Source organism: Bubalus kerabau, chromosome 16 (genome assembly GCF_029407905.1).
Source record: "Bubalus kerabau isolate K-KA32 ecotype Philippines breed swamp buffalo chromosome 16, PCC_UOA_SB_1v2, whole genome shotgun sequence".
NCBI classification, from domain to species: Eukaryota; Metazoa; Chordata; class Mammalia; order Artiodactyla; family Bovidae; genus Bubalus; species Bubalus kerabau.
The window spans coordinates 10,433,823-10,450,503 of record NC_073639.1 but is presented as its reverse complement, the minus strand read 5'-3'; the positions used below and the strand labels follow the sequence as shown (position 1 = coordinate 10,450,503).

Genomic DNA, 16,681 nt, shown 5'->3' with positions numbered 1-16,681 from the left:
TGTTTGTTACTTAAATCTCTTATGTGTTTGAAAATGATAATAGCAGTGCCTTTTTCTTTTATACTGGTAAATGGACAATATTTATAGAGATCCCTGAAGTCATAGAGAAAGGACTAAGTGAAATTTGAAATGGTATTATGCAATGTGAATATATTATGTTCTTATATTAAGCTGAGTTTTATTAAGGTGAATTTTTCTCAATACTAATCTTATTTTAAAAAGTTACTTATCATTTATTTCTTTGTTTGGCTGTGTTGGGTCTTGGCTGCTGCGTGCAGGCTTTTCCGGCTGTGAGCAGCGGCTGCTGTCTAGCTGCGGCACGTGGGCTTCTCGCCGCCGAGCACGGGCTGCGGGGCGTGCAGGCCGGTGGCTGTGGCAGGCAGCCGTTGGAGATGTCTTGGTACTTGTGGAATCTTCCCAGACCAGGCTCCCCTGCATTGGCAGATGGCTTCCTAACCACTGGACCGCCAGGGAAGTTCAATACTACTCTTTTTTAAATTTAAAGACTTTAGTCTCCTTTTAAAATAATTACGCTATTTAGACTCCCTCATTTCTCTATTTTTATAATACATTACACAAGTACACAAGGACTCAAACCAAGAAGCTGAATGCCAGTGTCTTTGAAAGTGAAAGTTGCTCAGTCATGTCCGACTCTTTGAGACCCCATCCATGGAATTCTCCAGGCCAGAATACTGGAGTGGGTAGTTGTTCCCTTCTCCAGGGGATCTACCCAACCCAGGGACTGAACCCCAGGTCTGGCATTGCAAGTGGACGCTTTACCAGCTGAACCTCCAGGGAAGCCAAATAGTTTAAAATAGTTATTCTGTTTAAATTCCCTCACTTCTCTATTTTCAGGCATTTCTAAACTGGTACACGGAGAAGGCAATGGCACCCTACTCCAGCACTCTTGCCTGGAAAATCCCATGGATGGAGGAGCCTGGTGGGCCGCAGTCCATGGGGTCGCTAGGAGTTGGACATGACTGAGCGACTTCACTTTCACTTTTCACTTTCATGCACTGGAGAAGGAAATGGCAACCCACTCCAGTGTTCTTGCCTGGAGAATCCCAGGGACGGGGCAGCCTCATGGGCTGCTGTCTATTGGGTCACACAGAGTCGGACACGACTGAGCGACTTAGCAAACTGGTACAACTGTCATTTTCTTTTTTATTTTATAGAGTATGGTATCTTTGAAATGTTAGTTAAAAAAAAAGTCACTCTAAAGTTTTTTCCTTGATCCATGAAAATGTAAGAACTGACTTCGGTTGACTTCACTTTAATACTCATATTTTAGTAAAATCTTGCAATATGTTGCTCAAGTGCTAGAAAATAATATTTTTAGCTCAATTTTAAACCTTACCTGAAGTTTTATTTAACCTTTCTCTGTGTGAATAGCTTAAAGGGCACACTTATAAGGTTACCATTTACAGTTTTACAGAAAGATCTTTTTCTTCCCTTCATTATCTTGACAGCCGAGCAAGTCAAGGGAACAGTCAGCAGACTGGTCTAATGGGCATTTGTTCCGTGTACTGGAATGTGCTTCCTCCTTGGTATGAGAGCTTGTGTTTGTGGCACACAAAGTGACGTTGTGTAAAAATGTGAAAGACAGGTGTTTACTCTGGCCTTGACCAAGGTGAGAGTTTGAAATAGAAGAACTGGGCTCTGCACAGGAGGGAACAGGGAACTTGACGGATCTGTCGGTTTCGTCCCCTGTCATTGAAACCAGAGACTCAGTGAAGGAGATATAATTTCCCAACTTAATACAGCCTTAAAATCTTTTTTCTTTTGGTTGATGTATTTTAAGCAGCTGAATACATTTTCCATAAATTTTACTGCCTTCCATTTATCTTTGAATAGAAGCCAGCAGAGAGATATTTAGGAGGTTATGCACAACAATAAAACGAACTGTTAGGAAAGTCCTTTTGTGGCATTCCTCAAGTGTGTGCCGGTAGAAAAATTACTGTCATTTGATAGTGGGATGTTGGAAATGATTTTATTTACTATTTAGAAATAACACAAATGAGCCTTGCTTTTTCAGTTCACAGGTTTAAAACATTTAGTTATGCCTCACTAGCTCAAATCTTTGTTCATTACACTGTACACGGATGGAATTAAATGTGACACATTGCAGTGTTGGATCAGCCCCACAGATTTTAAATACAGGGTTTGATTGAATGCTGGAAAAAAAAATAAAAAAGAAAGATACTGTTTAATGTCAGAAATGATTTCTGAAATGTTGTTTTTAGCTTAAAATTGGTTCAAGAAAATGTCCCAATGATGGCAGAGGGAAAAGATTGTGAAGAATATTTGATTATAGGTTGTCCTGTTGAAACCAAAAGAGAGTCTTAGGCTTTAAAGGAGCAAATAATTTTCTTTTTTTCAATTTTAAGTACATACACATTTATTAATTGAAAAAAAAAGTATCTATTTATTTATCTGTGCTGGATCTTAGTTGTGGGTACTTGGGATCTTTGATTTTCATTGTGGCATGGAGCTTCCCTTGTAGCTCAGTTGGTAAAGAATCTGCCTGCAATGCAGGAGACCTGGATTTGATTCCTGGGTCGGGGAAGATCCGACCCAGGATAAGGAAATGGCAACCCACTCCAGTATCCTTGACTGGAGAATTTTATGGACAGAGGAGCCTGGTGGGCTCTAGTCCATGGGGTTGCAAGAGGCGGATGCAACTTAGTGATTAAACCACAATCACTACGCAGGGTCTTTAGATTAGATATTTAGATTAGATTGCAACATGTGCAGTCTGATTCCTTGACGAGGGATTGAACCTGGACCCCCTGCATTGTAAGTGTGGTGTTTTAACCACTGAACCACCAGGGAAGTCACAAGCAAATAATTTTTCAAAGCCAGGCTCTTGGTATCTCTGTTGGCCATAATATGGCTAGTCCCTGGCAGAGTGTGCTTCCAGTACTTGTGTCTGCCGGCTGCGGCAGTACACACATGTTCAATGACCGTGTGGCCTTGAAACATCACTTTTACCCTCTGGCTACCCAAGGACATGTGTGGATGAAGGTCAGAGCCTTGGGATGCTTGTTGTGAGGCTCATAAGTGTTGGGAGAGGAGAGCTGCCTTAATACAATGACCATATTTTCCAGGGAATTCTTTATAGGCTACCTTCTTTTTTTTTTTTTAATTTTCGTAATGTATTTTATTTAATCAAATCTGTCCAAAGTGTTGTTTTTCCAACATGTAATCAATATGGACATATCGTTGGTGACTTCCCTGGTGGTCCAATGGCTAAGACTACACGTTCGCAATGCAGGGGGCCTGGGTTCCACGCCTGCTCAGAGAACTAGATCCCATAAGAAGTCGCATGCTGCAACTGAAGAACCTACAGGCTGCGATAAAAGATGCCATGTGCTGCGACCTGGCACAACCAAATACATATTTTTTAAAATGAACATATTATTAATGAGATCTTTTACATTCTCTTTTCCTACTCTGTCTTTGAACTCTGGTGAGGATTTTATATTTAAAGCACCTCTAATATTTGAATGACCACTTTTCACCAGAAATGCTTGATCTCTGTTGAGATTGCATAAAAAGTATAGTTGAAAAAGTAGTTTCACACCCAAGTTGTTCTAGTAACTGAATCAGTATCAATTTTAGACTTCAATTAACTAAAATGAAATAAATGTTGAGTCCCTTAGTCGCGGAAGCCACACTCCAAGTTTCAGTAACCTTGTGTGGCTAAAGGTGACCTTGTTGGACAGTGTAGTGTTGGAGATTACCCCTTTGGGCTCCAGAACCAGTCTGTGGAGGCCATCTTCTAGTTCTTTTGGTTACTTAATTTATTTAGTACAGGGCCGTCTCTCAATGGTGTCTCTAACTTGCACTTCATTTTTATAATTACTATTTTTTTGGCCATACCCGCAGCAACTAGGATCCTAGTTCCCTGACCAGAGATTAAACCCATGCCGCCTGCATGGGAAGCATGGAGTCTTAACCACTGGACTGCCCGGGAAGTCCCATGAATCGTACTTTAGTATTCATAAGATATAGGAGCATGTTCTGTGGCCTAAAATCGCCTGTCATTTGTTTCAAGGGTGAAAGGCAGGGAGTTGGACGTTTGACTTGGATTTCAGTCCTAGCTCTGCCACTGTGTGATTTGACTTCATCTCTTTTAGCTTCGGCTTTCTTGTCTATAAAATGAGTGCTCATTTGTTCATTCATTTGTTTGTTCCTTCATTCAACAAATATTAATTTCTGTGTGCCAGGCTTATCCTTGGTGCTGGAAAATGAGCAGTGAGCAAAGCAGACAAAACTCCTGCTCTCAGTGGAGCTTGCATGCTACTGGGGAGATGGAATATAAAATAATAGAAGTGAAATATAATATGCTAGATGGTGACGGTTGCTACAGAGAAAAATAGAACAGGTTCAGGGATAGGGTGACAAGATAGGAAGGTGATTCCTGTCTGTTTTACACAGTCAACAGTAGACAGAGAGGGCCTCTGTGTGGAGGTGCCGTGTCGGCAGAGATGTACATAAAGAGCGGAAGGGTATCTGAGGATTCCTGGGGATAGATGATCTCAGGGAGCAGCAAGTCTGGCAGGCACCTCATAAGATTCAGAGCAGCGGAGAGAATGGGGTTACAGGGGGTGAGGGCTAGTGCAGCCGTGGTGCCAGCGAATACCTCTTGGGGTGGCTTAGAGGATGGGGTGAGATGACCTTTGATATGCATTTTGCACTGAAAGATCAAAATGCCATAACAAGTGAGGACTGTTGTAGGAATGCAGAAAGGTTCAGTAGTATGAAGCTTATTAAAGATATCATCTTGTTAAATATAAATAGAAAAAAATTATATCATTTTTATAGAAAAGGCATGTGATCAAGTTCAATATTGATTATTGATTTCTTTTTTAAAACCCTCAAAATGTAGTAGGAAAATATCCTTAGTAAACTATGTTCTTCTCAACCTAAAAACCATCTCAGGCTTAACAGTAAATTTGTGACCATTAAAATCAGAAACAAAATAAAGATATCTACTGTTTTCACTCTTTATTAATGGTATTTTGGAATCACAAGTTAATGCAGGTGAACAATAGAATGAAAAAGAAGTTAGAGAGGTTTGATGAATAGTAATATATGATTAGAATACTCCATGGAGTCAAATGAAAAATTAACTATAAAGAGTAATCATATTTATAAATGTGCCTGGATGTCAAAATAATATGTCAGCATTTTGGATATACTAGCAACTAGTTTAAATGTTCAGTTCAGTTCAGTCACTCAATCATGTCTGACTCTTTGCCACCCCATGGACTGCAGCACGCCAGGCTTCCCTGTTCATCACCAACTCCCGGAGCTTGCTCAGATTCATGTCCATCAAGTTGGTGATGCTATCCAACCAACCATGTCATCCATCCTCTGTTGTCCCCTTCTCCTTTTACCTCCCATCTTTTCCAGCGTCAGGGACTTTTCCATTGAGTCACTTCTTCATGTCAGGTAGCCAAAGTATTAGAGTTTCAGCTTCAGCATCAGTCCTTCCAATGAATATTCAGAACTGATTTCCTTTAGGATTGACTGGTTGGATCTCCTGGCAGTCCAAGGGACTCTCAAGAGTCTTTTCCAACACCACAGTTCAAAACCATCAATTCTTTGGCTCTCAGCTTTCTTTATGGTCCAACTCTCACATCCATACATGACTACTAGAAGAACCATAGCTTTGACTCTATGGACCTGTGTCACCAAAGTGATATCTGTGCTTTTTAATATGCTGTCTAGGCTTGTCATACCTTTTCTTCCAAGGAGCAAGCGTCTTTTAATTTCATGGCTGCAGTCACCATCTGCAGTGATTTAGGAGCCCCCCAAAATAAAGTCTCTCACTGTTTCCATTGTTCCTCCATCTATTTGCCATGAAGTGATGGGACTGGATGCCATGATCTTTGTTTTTTGAATGTTGAGTTTTAAGCCAGCTTTTTCACTCTCCTCTTTCACTTTCATCAAGAGGCTCTTTAGTTCTTCACTTTCTGCCATAAGGGTGGTGTCATCTGCATATCTGAGGTTATTGATATTTCTCCTGGCAATCTTGATTCCAGCTTGTGCTTCATTCAGCCTGGTATCTTGCATGATATACTCTGCATATAAATTAAATAGAGTGACATTATACAGCCTTGATGTACTCCTTTCTCAATTTGGAACCAATCCATTGTTCCATGTCTGGTTCTAACAGTTGCTTCTTGACTTGCATACAGATTTCTTAGGAGGCAGGTGAGGTGGTCCGGTATTCCCATCTCTTTAAGAATTTTCCACAGTTTGTTGTGATCCACACAGTTCAAGGCTTTAGCGTAGTCAGTGAAGCAGAAGTAGATGTTTTTCTGGAATTCTCTTGCTTTTTCTTTGATCCAATGGATGTTGGCAGTTTGATCTCTGGTTTCTCTGCCTTTTCTAAATCGAGTTTATACATCTGAAAGTTCTCAGTTCAACATACTGTTGAAGCCTAGCTTGAAGGATTTTGAGCATACCTTGCTAGCATGTGAAATGAGTGCAGTTGTGCAGTAGTTTGAGCATTCTCTGGCATTGCCTTTCTTTGGAATTGGAATGAAAACTGACCTTTTCTAGTCCTGTGGCCACTGCCTAGTTTTCCAAATTTGCTAGTATGTTGAGTTCATCAGTTTAATAGCATCATCTGCAATACCATCACCTCTACTGGCTTTGTTCGTAGTGATGCTTCCTAAGGCCACTTGACTTCACATTCCAGAATGTCTGGCTCTAGGTGAGTGATCACACCATCATGGTTATCTGGGTCATTAGGATCTTTTTTTGTTTAGTTCTTCTGTGTATTCTTGCCACCTTTTCTTAATCTCTTCTGCTTCTGTTAGGTCCATACTGTTTCTGTCCTTTATTGTGCCCATCTTTGCATGAAATGTTCCCTTGGTATCTCTAATTTTCTTGAAGAGATCTTTGCTACTGCTACTGCTAAGTCACTTCAGTCGTGTCCGACTCTGTATGACCCCATAGACGGCAGCCCACCAGGCTCTGCTGCCCTGGCATTCTCCAGGCAAGAACACTGGAGTGGGTTGCCATTTCCTTCTCCAATGCATGAAAGTGAAAAGTGAAAGTAAAGTCTCGCTCAGTCGTGTCCGACCCTCAGCGACCCCGTGGACTGCAGCCTACCAGGCTCCTCCATCCATGGGATTTTCCAGGCAGGAGTACTGGAGTGGGGTGCCATTCTATTATTTTCCTCTATTTGTTTGCATTGATCTTTGAAGAAGGCTTTCTTTTTTCTCTCTTGCTCTTCTTTGCAACTCTGCATTTCAATGGATATATCTTTCCTTTTCTCCTTTGCCTTTCACTTCTCTTTTCTTCCCAGCTATTTGTAAGCCCTCCTCAGACAACCATTTTGCCTTTTTGCATTTCTTTTTCTTGGGGATGGTCTTGATCACTGCCTCCTATACAATGTCACCAACCTCTGTCCATAGTTCTCTAGGCACTCTATCAGAAATCTAATCCCTTGAATCTGTCTGTCACTTCCACTGTATAATCGTAAGGGATTTGATAAAGGTCATACCTGAATGGGCTAGTGGGTTTCACTACATTCTTCAGTTTAAGTCTGAATTTTGCAATAAGGAGTTCATGATCTGAGGTACAGTCTGCTTCAGGTCTTGTTTTTGCTGACTGGATAAAGCTTTTCCATCTTTGGCTGCAAAGAATATAATCAGTCTGATTTCGGTATTGACCATCTGGTGATGTCCATGTGTAGAGTTTAAATGTAGTGAAAGAGAAAACAATTACCATAAAAAAGTATTAAATAACCTAAGAATAAACTTAAGAAATACGTAAGATATGTATGAAGGTATTGAAAAATGCTCCTGAAGGGGATACATAAATGATATGAGGCCTGTCATATTCTGGAATATAGACATGCTGGTTCTCCTTAAATTAATGTGTATGTTTAATGCAATTCCACTAAAAATAACAAGATTTTCAGGGGCTAAACAACCTTATTCTGTGCTTATATGGAAAAATAAGTAAGCATGAACAGCTCGGCCGTTTCTGAGAAGAGATTAAAACATGCTGTAAGATTATAATAATTGAAACATTTGTATTACTAAATGTCATGTTTAGTATATGACAAAAGATGGCATTTCAAGTTAATTGGAGAAAGATGCTCTGTTCAATAAATAGTGGTCGGATAACCAGGTGGCCATCTGGAGTGGGGAAAGAAAAGGCTATTTAGAACAGTATCTCAAGTGTTAAGCAAAATTGATCTATGTTAAACAGAAATTTAAAAAATATTTTATGGAAGAAAGCATGGGAAAGTTATTTTATAATCTTGGAGTACATATGGCCTAAGTAAGAGAGAAAAAAGAGAAGCCGTAAAAGAGATTGATAAACTTGATTACTTTAGAAAACTAACAGAAAAAAATCCTGCATAAAAGAAGACTAAGAAAATTGGGAGAAAATTTTTGCTTCTCATCCTGCAAAGGGACTAATTTCCCTAATGAAGAGTTTCTACAGATCCATAAGAACAATCCCAACAACCCAGTAGAAAAATGGACAAAGGATACTAATAGTCTATAGGAAGAAAAATAATGGCGTCTTTCTAACATGTTGAGAAGATGCTGAACCTGCTCATTTTAAAAGATATGCACATTACAACTAAACTGAGGTACCATTTATCACTGATGGGCAGAGATTAAGAAATTGCATAACCTATTCTGTAGACAGAATGAGTGCAAAACAATAGTGTCTTTTGTGGGCAATTTGGCAAAATCTATAGGACTGATGCTAAAGCTGAAGCTCCAGTACTTTCGCCACCTCATGCAAAGAGTTGACTCATTGGAAAAGACCCTGATGCTGGGAGGGATTGGGGGCAGGAGGAGAAGGGGACGACAGAGGATGAGGTGGCTGGATGGCATCACCGACTTGATGGACATGAGTCTGAGTGAACTCCGGGAGTCGGTGATGGACAGGGAGGCCTGGCGTGCTGCGATTCATGGGGTCGCAAAGAGTCGGACACGACTGAGCAACTGAACTGAACTGAACTGATAGTATGAAAAGGGCTTCCCAGATGGCTCAGTGGTGAAGAATCCACCTGCCAAGCAGGAGATACTGGTTCAATCTCTGGGTTGGGAAGATCCCCTGGAAAAGGAAATGGTATCCCACTCCAGTATTCTTGCCTGGAAAATCCCATGGACCGAGGAGTCTGGTGGCCTTGAAAAAGAGTCGGATGTGACTTAGTAACGAAACAACAGTAGTATGAAAAAATTCATATTCCTTGACTCAGAACTCCAGTTCTAGAGATTTATCCTAGATAAGTGTACAAATACATTCCTATAGATATACATACATTCATATATACTATGCATGTATCCTACATATACATATGTGTTACATGCATGATAAAGTGATTTATCTACAAAGATACTTATTGTAGTGTAGTGTTTATAAAATGGCTAAAGATTAGAAACAACCAAAATGTTCATCTGTGGGAGACTGAATTAAAACATTGCATTAACAGCTGCTGTTAGTAAACTGTGCTGTTTACATTAGAAACCTGTGTAGTCATATACAAACATAGCAGTGAATCTCTTTATGTATCATTTTGGAAACATTGCCAGTATATGCTGTTTGGTGAAAAATGCAAGGTGAAGAACAGTGTATATGATATGTTCATTTATTTGTTAAAAATGTTTTGCTCATTTATGAATAAGTACAGTCTCTGGGAGGTATAATTTGAATTTGAATATATCTTCAGTTCAGTTAAGTTCAGTCACTCAGTCGTATCTGACTCTTTGCGACCCCATGAATTGCAGCACCCCTGGCCTCCCTGTCCATCATCAACTCCTGGAATTCACTCAGACTCAGGTCCATCAAGTCGGTGATGCCATCCAGCCATCTCATCCTCTGTCATCCCCTTTTCCTCCTGCCCCCAATCCCTCCCGGCATCAGAGTCTTTTCCAATGAGTCAACTCTTCTCATGAGGTGGCCAAAGTACTGGAGTTTCAGCTTTAGCATCAGTCCTTCCAAAGAAATCCCAGGGCTGATCTCCTTCAGAATGGACTGGTTGGATCTCCTTGCAATCCAAGAGTCTCTCAAGAGTCTTCTCCAACACCACAGTTCAAAAGCATCAATTCTTCGGTGCTCAGCTTTCTTTCACAGTCCAACTCTCACATCCATACATGACCACTGGAAAAACCATAGCCTTGACTAGACGGACCTTTGTTGGCAAAGTAATGTCTCTGCTTTTCAATATGCTATCTAAGTTGGTTATAACTTTCCTTCCAAGGAGTAAGCGTCTTTTAATTTCATGGCTGCAGTCACCATCTGCAGTGATTTTGGAGCCCCCCAAAATAAAGTCTGACACTGTTTCCACTGTTTCCCCATCTATTTCCCATGAAGTGATGGGACCAGATGCCATGATCTTCGTTTTCTGAATGTTGAGCTTTAAGCCAACTTTTTCACTCTCCACTTTCCCTTTCATCAAGAGGCTTTTTAGTTCCTCTTCACTTTCTGCCAGAAGGGTGGTGTCATCTGCATATCTGAGGTTATTGGTATTTCTCCCAGCAATCTTGATTCCAGCTTGTGCCTCTTCCAGCCCAGCATTTCTCATGATATACTCTGCATAGAAGTTAAATAAGCAGGGTGATAATATACAGCCTTGTCGTACTCCTTTTCCTATTTGGAACCAGTCTGTTGTTCCATGTCCAGTTCTAATTGCTGCTTCCTGACCTGCATATAGGTTTCTCAAGAGGCAGGTCAGGTGGTCTGGTATTCCCATCTCTTTCAGAATTTTCCACAGTTTATTGTGATCCACACAGTCAAAGGCTTTGGCATAGTCAATAAAGCAGAAATAGATGTTTTTCTGGAACTCTCTTCCTTTTTCAATGATCCAGCGGATGTTGGCAATTTGATCTCTGGTTCCTCTGCCTTTTCTAAAACCAGCTTGAACATCTGGAAGTTCACGATTCACATATTGCTAAAGCCTGGCTTGGAGAATTTTGAGCATTACTTTACTAGTGTGTGAGATGAGTGCAATTGTGTGGTAGTTTGAGCATTCTTTGGCATTGCCTTTCAAATATTGCTTAATGAGTGTTATTGTTATTCATCAAAAATGATCTGTGTGCTCCTGAAGGGTGCTTCTTGGAGGATGTCAGTACAGGATCTGTAAACCAAAGATGGCAAATAAGATTGAGAAGCGTATGAAACAAAACTAAGTGAGCTTCTTTTTTTAGGCCTTCTTAGAGCCTTAATATTGGAGAAGGAAATGGCAACCCACTCCAGTGTTCCTGCCTGGAGAATCCCAGGGACAGGGGAGCCTGGTGGGCTGCTGTCTATGGGGTCACACAGAGTCGGACACGACTGAAGCGACTTAGCAGTAGCAGCAGTAGCAGAGCCTTAATACCACTCCCGTACTCTTGCCTGGAAAATCCCATGGATGGAGGAGCCTGGTGCACTGCAGCCCATGGGGTCGCTGAGAGTCAGACATGACTGAGCGACTTCACTTTCACTTTTCACTTTCATGCATTGGAAAAGGAAATGGCAACCCACTCCAGTGTTCTTGCCTGGAGAATCCCAGGGATGGGGAAGCCTGGTAGGCTGCCATCCATGGGGTCACATGGAGTTGGACACGACTGAAGTGACTTAGCAGCAGCAGCAGCAGAGCCTTAATAAACTTAACAATAATGCACTGTGTGAATATTCCAAGAGGCATATTTCAGAATGTAAGTGAAGCAAGTGAAGTGAAAGTCATTCCATCGTGTCTGACTCTTTGTTACCCAATGTACTGTGGCCTGTGGACTGGGCTCCTCTCTCCATGAAGTTCTCCAGGCAAGAATACTGGAGTGAGTAGCCATTCTGTTCTCCAGGGGATCTTCCTGGCCCAGGATTGAACTCATTGCAGGCAGATTCTTTACTATGTGAGCCACCAGGGAAGCCCAATATCAAGAGGGATATTTTAGAATGCAGCATTTTCCAAATCTACTTGAATACAACAACAACCACTACTTTTTTTTTTTTCTTTAAGAAGCAGGAGTAGTTGTTGCAGGAAATATCACTTTCATGCTTAGATTTCAACTTTGTTCACCTCTGTTCTTCATTTTGACCATTCTTCATTCATTTCTAAGAGGGCTGCAGTCTCTGCTCTTCCTCCTCTGTGATGTTCTGCAGTTCACTCATTCATTTTGTGATTGGGACCTTCCCAAGGCATTCAAATAACACTGCGTTTCTTGAGTGAAGAAGAGAATCTATATAATTAATGTAAAATCTTAGGAATCAATTGGATGGAACTTGAAGATTAAAGCTTCATTTGATTGAGCTTTCCACAAAGCTTAAAAAATTTTGCTGTTTGGGAATGAAATGGACTTAATGGGTAGGTAGTTGAGGAATTGTGAGTTAACGTAGAGAAGATATGGGTTCTACCTCTGTCTTCACTGTTCACCAGCATTTAGTTTTGAACACGTCACCTACCTTGTGCATGCTAAGTCTCTTCAGTCATGTCCCCGTCTTTGTGATGCCATAGACTGTAGCCCACAAGTCTCCTCTGTCTATGGGATTCTCCAGGCAAGAATATTGGAGTGGGTTGCCATGCCGTCCTCCAGGGGATCTTCCAGACCCAGGGATTGAACCTGCATCTCTTATGTCTCCTGCATTGTCTGACAGCTTCTTTACCACTAGCACCACCTGGGAAGCCCTGTCCCGTACCTTTCCTGTGCTTTATTTTTGTCACCTATAAAATTCATGGATTGGGCTTAGGTCCATCCATTTTAAGACTCTTGAATTATTATTACTATGGTTGAGTGGAATCAGGGAAGACTGTGGGCCTCAGTAGAACATTTTGTTCTTATCTGCAAGTTTTCACATAACCCGTCTCAGTTCAGCTCTTTTGGAGAATGAAATTATTCAATAATCAGCTCATCGTCAACACTACGAATTTGAAAACTTCTTGAGTTGTTTGAGGCTTGTACTTGATTGATTGATTTGTTAATTACTCTCCAGGAAAGCACTTGATTATAGCACGGGTCAATTAATCCAATGCTATGGAAAAATCCACACCTCCTATGAAAACGCCCCTCTGCATTCATTTTGCCGATACAGGGAGAAATCTGTGATGTGGCTGTTAATTATCTTCCCCTCTCCGCCCACAACCTGCACAGCATTCATCTGATGGTTTGCTGTGCTTTTTGTGCACTCCCCACCTATTAGCAGATTTCTGAACTCAGCACAGTAGAGGTCTGAATTCACTGAATTTATGCCATCTGCAAATGAGGTTTAAATTTGTCCCTGTTTTGAAATTAGGGAAATGACATAGCCATTGCATAGAAGGATTGTGAACCTGAATTTGATTTTGTTAAGTGGAGGTAGAATGTTTTGTTAGAAGGAAAGCACTTGCCTGGGCAGAGATTTGGGTGTGACTCAATTGTGAACTGCCAACTCCTCACCCCCTTATTAGCAGGAGATGTATTTTGTTTTTAAGGGAATTGACAAGGAGAGAATTATAAAGACCCAGTGAATTTTAAGAGAGTCCTTTCAATTTACTTTAATTCCGTTTAACCTTGCTTTCCATGTTATCCTGTGCATTACTCTCAAGGAACTCAGCTTCCTTTGAAGTCTCAAAGCGTGGCTGCTGGCGGAATCCTGCTGGTAAAATATTAGTGATTCCCAGTAAGCCCTTCCTGATACATAGGGATGCCTTGCTGCCCAAGTAAAAGCATGTGTGTGTGAGTGCCTATAAAGGAGTGAAAGGGCAGAATGTATGGTAATGGATACTGAAGTAGGAGGAGTGTTTCTCATGAATTAGAGATGCCCTTTCATAATTCAAGAGTCTCAGAATGAGAAAAGGCTTGACATCACCTGAAAAGCATCTGGAAGCAATCTGTAATTCTTAAGAGGCAGTAGGAGAGCCTGTCTCTCTCCAGTACATGATAATAAAACAGTTCATGTGGGATTATGGAAGAAGTAGAATTCTCTCTCACTTGTAAGTCATTGTAAAATTGCTTGAGATGAAATGCCCAGAGATTTGATTATGAATTACACTTTGAGGTCATAGGTGCTAAATATCGGAGTCAAGTGAAGAAGGCAGATTTGAAGGTACTGAAGAAATTTTAATGTGAATTTGTTAATTTGCATGTGAAGTGTTATCCCTTGCCTCTCAGGCCCCATACACACTTCTTCTGTGCCCAGGCATTACCACAACTGTATCCAGTTTTGAAGACTTTGGTCACATTAAGGTCCCTCTCTTCATCTTTATCCCTTTCACGAGACAAACATGTGTTATAAGAAACGACTTCCAAGCCTTTGAGGCATCTGTAGGTCAAACATACACACAAAACCTCTTATAGTGACTTCTTGGGAACCATCTTTTAATATACTGGACTGTCACAGAAAAATTATGTTAATGAATGGTACGTCCTTATTACCCAGAGATTTTGAAAAGAGCTGGTATATTTGTTATACCAGTCAGTCCTAAAGGAAATCAGCCCTGAATATTCATTGGAAGGACTGATGCTGAAATTCCAGTACTTTGACCACCTGATGCAAAGAGCTGACTCATTGGAAAAGACCCTGATGCTGGGAAAGATAGAAGGCAGGAGAAGGGGATGACAGAGGATGAGATGGTTGGATGGCATCACCACCTCAATGGACATGGGTTTGCACAATCTCTGGGAGATAATGATGAACAGGGAAGCCTGGTGTGCTGAAGTCCATGGGGTTGCAAAGAGTCAGAAACGATTTAGCGACTGAACAACATTTGTTGTACTGAAACTGTGTAGTGTCATTTCAGGGCGGCCTCTGAAGGGCTCCAGTATAGCAGTCCTTTATGTCTCAGTGTAGAAAAGAATTCAGCAAGAGACAAAGGGATAGATAAGGAAGTGATTTATTAGAATAGAACACTTGTGAGGTTTACAAGTGTGTGGGTAAGAAATGCCACACCCTAAGAACCTACTGGGCTACAGTTTTATAATAAAGGAAAAGTAGGGGGGGCAGAAGAGCTCCTTTGTCTCTCTTGGGTAGACATCATGCTTCCATCATCAGCTCCTCTTCCAGGCTGGGCAGGAGAGTTTTCTTGTCTCTACATGGTCAAGCTAGGTCCACAAATTATTGTTTTTTTTATGTGTGCAGAGAGTATGCCCTAGGGATCATTAACTTAATGAGCGCACTGGGGAGGATGTGAGGTTTATGCCACCATTGTTATCTTGTTTTGGGGCACGTCTCATGCTTCTGTTGCATGGTTGTGTGTTAAGCAAGCCTGCTTGGTTTTGTGGGTAAGCAGACCTTCTCTCTTGAGTAATCATTAACTTACAGGGGTCTCCTATATATTTTCTATTTATAGTCTCCTAGAGGGATTATGTTTAATCACCTACTTTGTCCCTTTACTCTGTCCCTATCAGGAGTAGATTCTGACTTGAATTGCTCACCATAACCTGGAAAATCCCATGGATGGAGGAGCCTGGTAGGCTACAGTCCATGGGGTTGGTTGCAAAGAGTCGGACACGACCGAGCGACTTCACTTTTTTTTGGCCTTTTACGGTCTCTATGCTTGGGGTTAGTCTGTGCTCTCTAGGACACCTCTAGGTTATGTTCTCTGTACTGTTTGTCCTAGGTGGGACAATTTCCCAGCTTCCTCTTTTTTGGGAACCCAGGCCTTGTACTAGAAGCACTGCATCTTAGCCACTTTATCACCAGGGAAGTCCCTTCTCAGCCTTCTTCAAGCTCACGTTTTTCTGAATGTATGGTCAGGAAGCCATGTAACTGTGCTGTGAAACATCTTCCCAGGTAGGCATGATCACATGAGATCTGTCTCTAAAACCAAAGTAAACTTTGCCCATGGGATGGCAAAAAATTGTGAACTTTCAACTGTCAATATTTGAATAGGTCAGAGGTGCCTGGGAATATTTGGCAAATATCACACCTTTAAAGAGAAGCAGCCTATGAAGTTTCTTGCTATTTTATATTTTGTTCTCATTATAATGTTATGTTGCTGATGCATGGATATGGGTTTATTTAGTTCCACATTTTTTTTTTCTCTTCTAAAAGAAGTATATAATTACTTACCGTCTCTTGGAGGACAGAAGAATCCTTCTCTCCTTTCTGCTGCCCAGTGGGAGTCTGTCATATTTGGCTAGCATTCAGACTTCTAAATAAAGATTCAATTTTTGCTTATAATTTTTTTTAAAAAATAAGTGCAATCCGAGGCAGAGCCATTCAGTGGACAACAAATGGCGGTAGCTGGGAGGGGAGAAAACCTGGAGAAAAATTGATTGGGTTTTTATAGTTTATTGATGACTGTGGGTCTTTTTTTTTCTTTAGTTGTTTTCTGTAGATTTTGGAAATATTCTTCTGGGAGGTGCCAGCAGTGCCAAGTGTTGGAAGAATCTTTTCTGCCCTTCCGATAGAGTGAAGTGAGCAAACATAATCTAGCAGAAGCTGGTGAAGAGAGCAGTCACAGGTAATGTCTTTTCTTGTTACTATTGATGTGTGTTCAGTAATGTTCAGTAACAAAAATAAGCCTACTTGAATTTACACATCCAAGTGCTGACAGAAGAAAAACACACAACTTGAGAGTTTTGAATTAAGTTTTATTTTGGGACTTTACTGAAGACTATAGCCCGGGAGACAGCCTCTCAGATACCTCTGAGGAGCTGCTCCAGTAGGTAAGGGAGGAGCCAGGATGTGTAGGCATGTTGAGCTTTAAAACAAAACAAAACGAAATGTGTAGTCAAACATC

At 41.0% G+C, this 16,681-nt stretch overlaps 1 protein-coding gene across 7 annotated transcripts in view; it reads left to right on the top strand.

Annotated features, from left to right (window-relative positions):
- FHIP1A (FHF complex subunit HOOK interacting protein 1A) overlaps positions 1–16,681 on the top strand; it is a 311,586-nt gene that overhangs the window by 69,640 nt on the left and 225,265 nt on the right. For 6 of the 7 annotated variants that reach the window (XM_055550636.1, XM_055550635.1, XM_055550630.1 and 3 more), the window contains exon 2: positions 16,264–16,402. The gene's annotated coding sequence lies outside the window, so the exon portion shown is untranslated. Of the gene's footprint in view, positions 1–15,556; positions 15,730–16,263; positions 16,403–16,681 lie in introns of all 7 variants that reach the window. The other variant, XM_055550633.1, reaches the window with a different exon arrangement.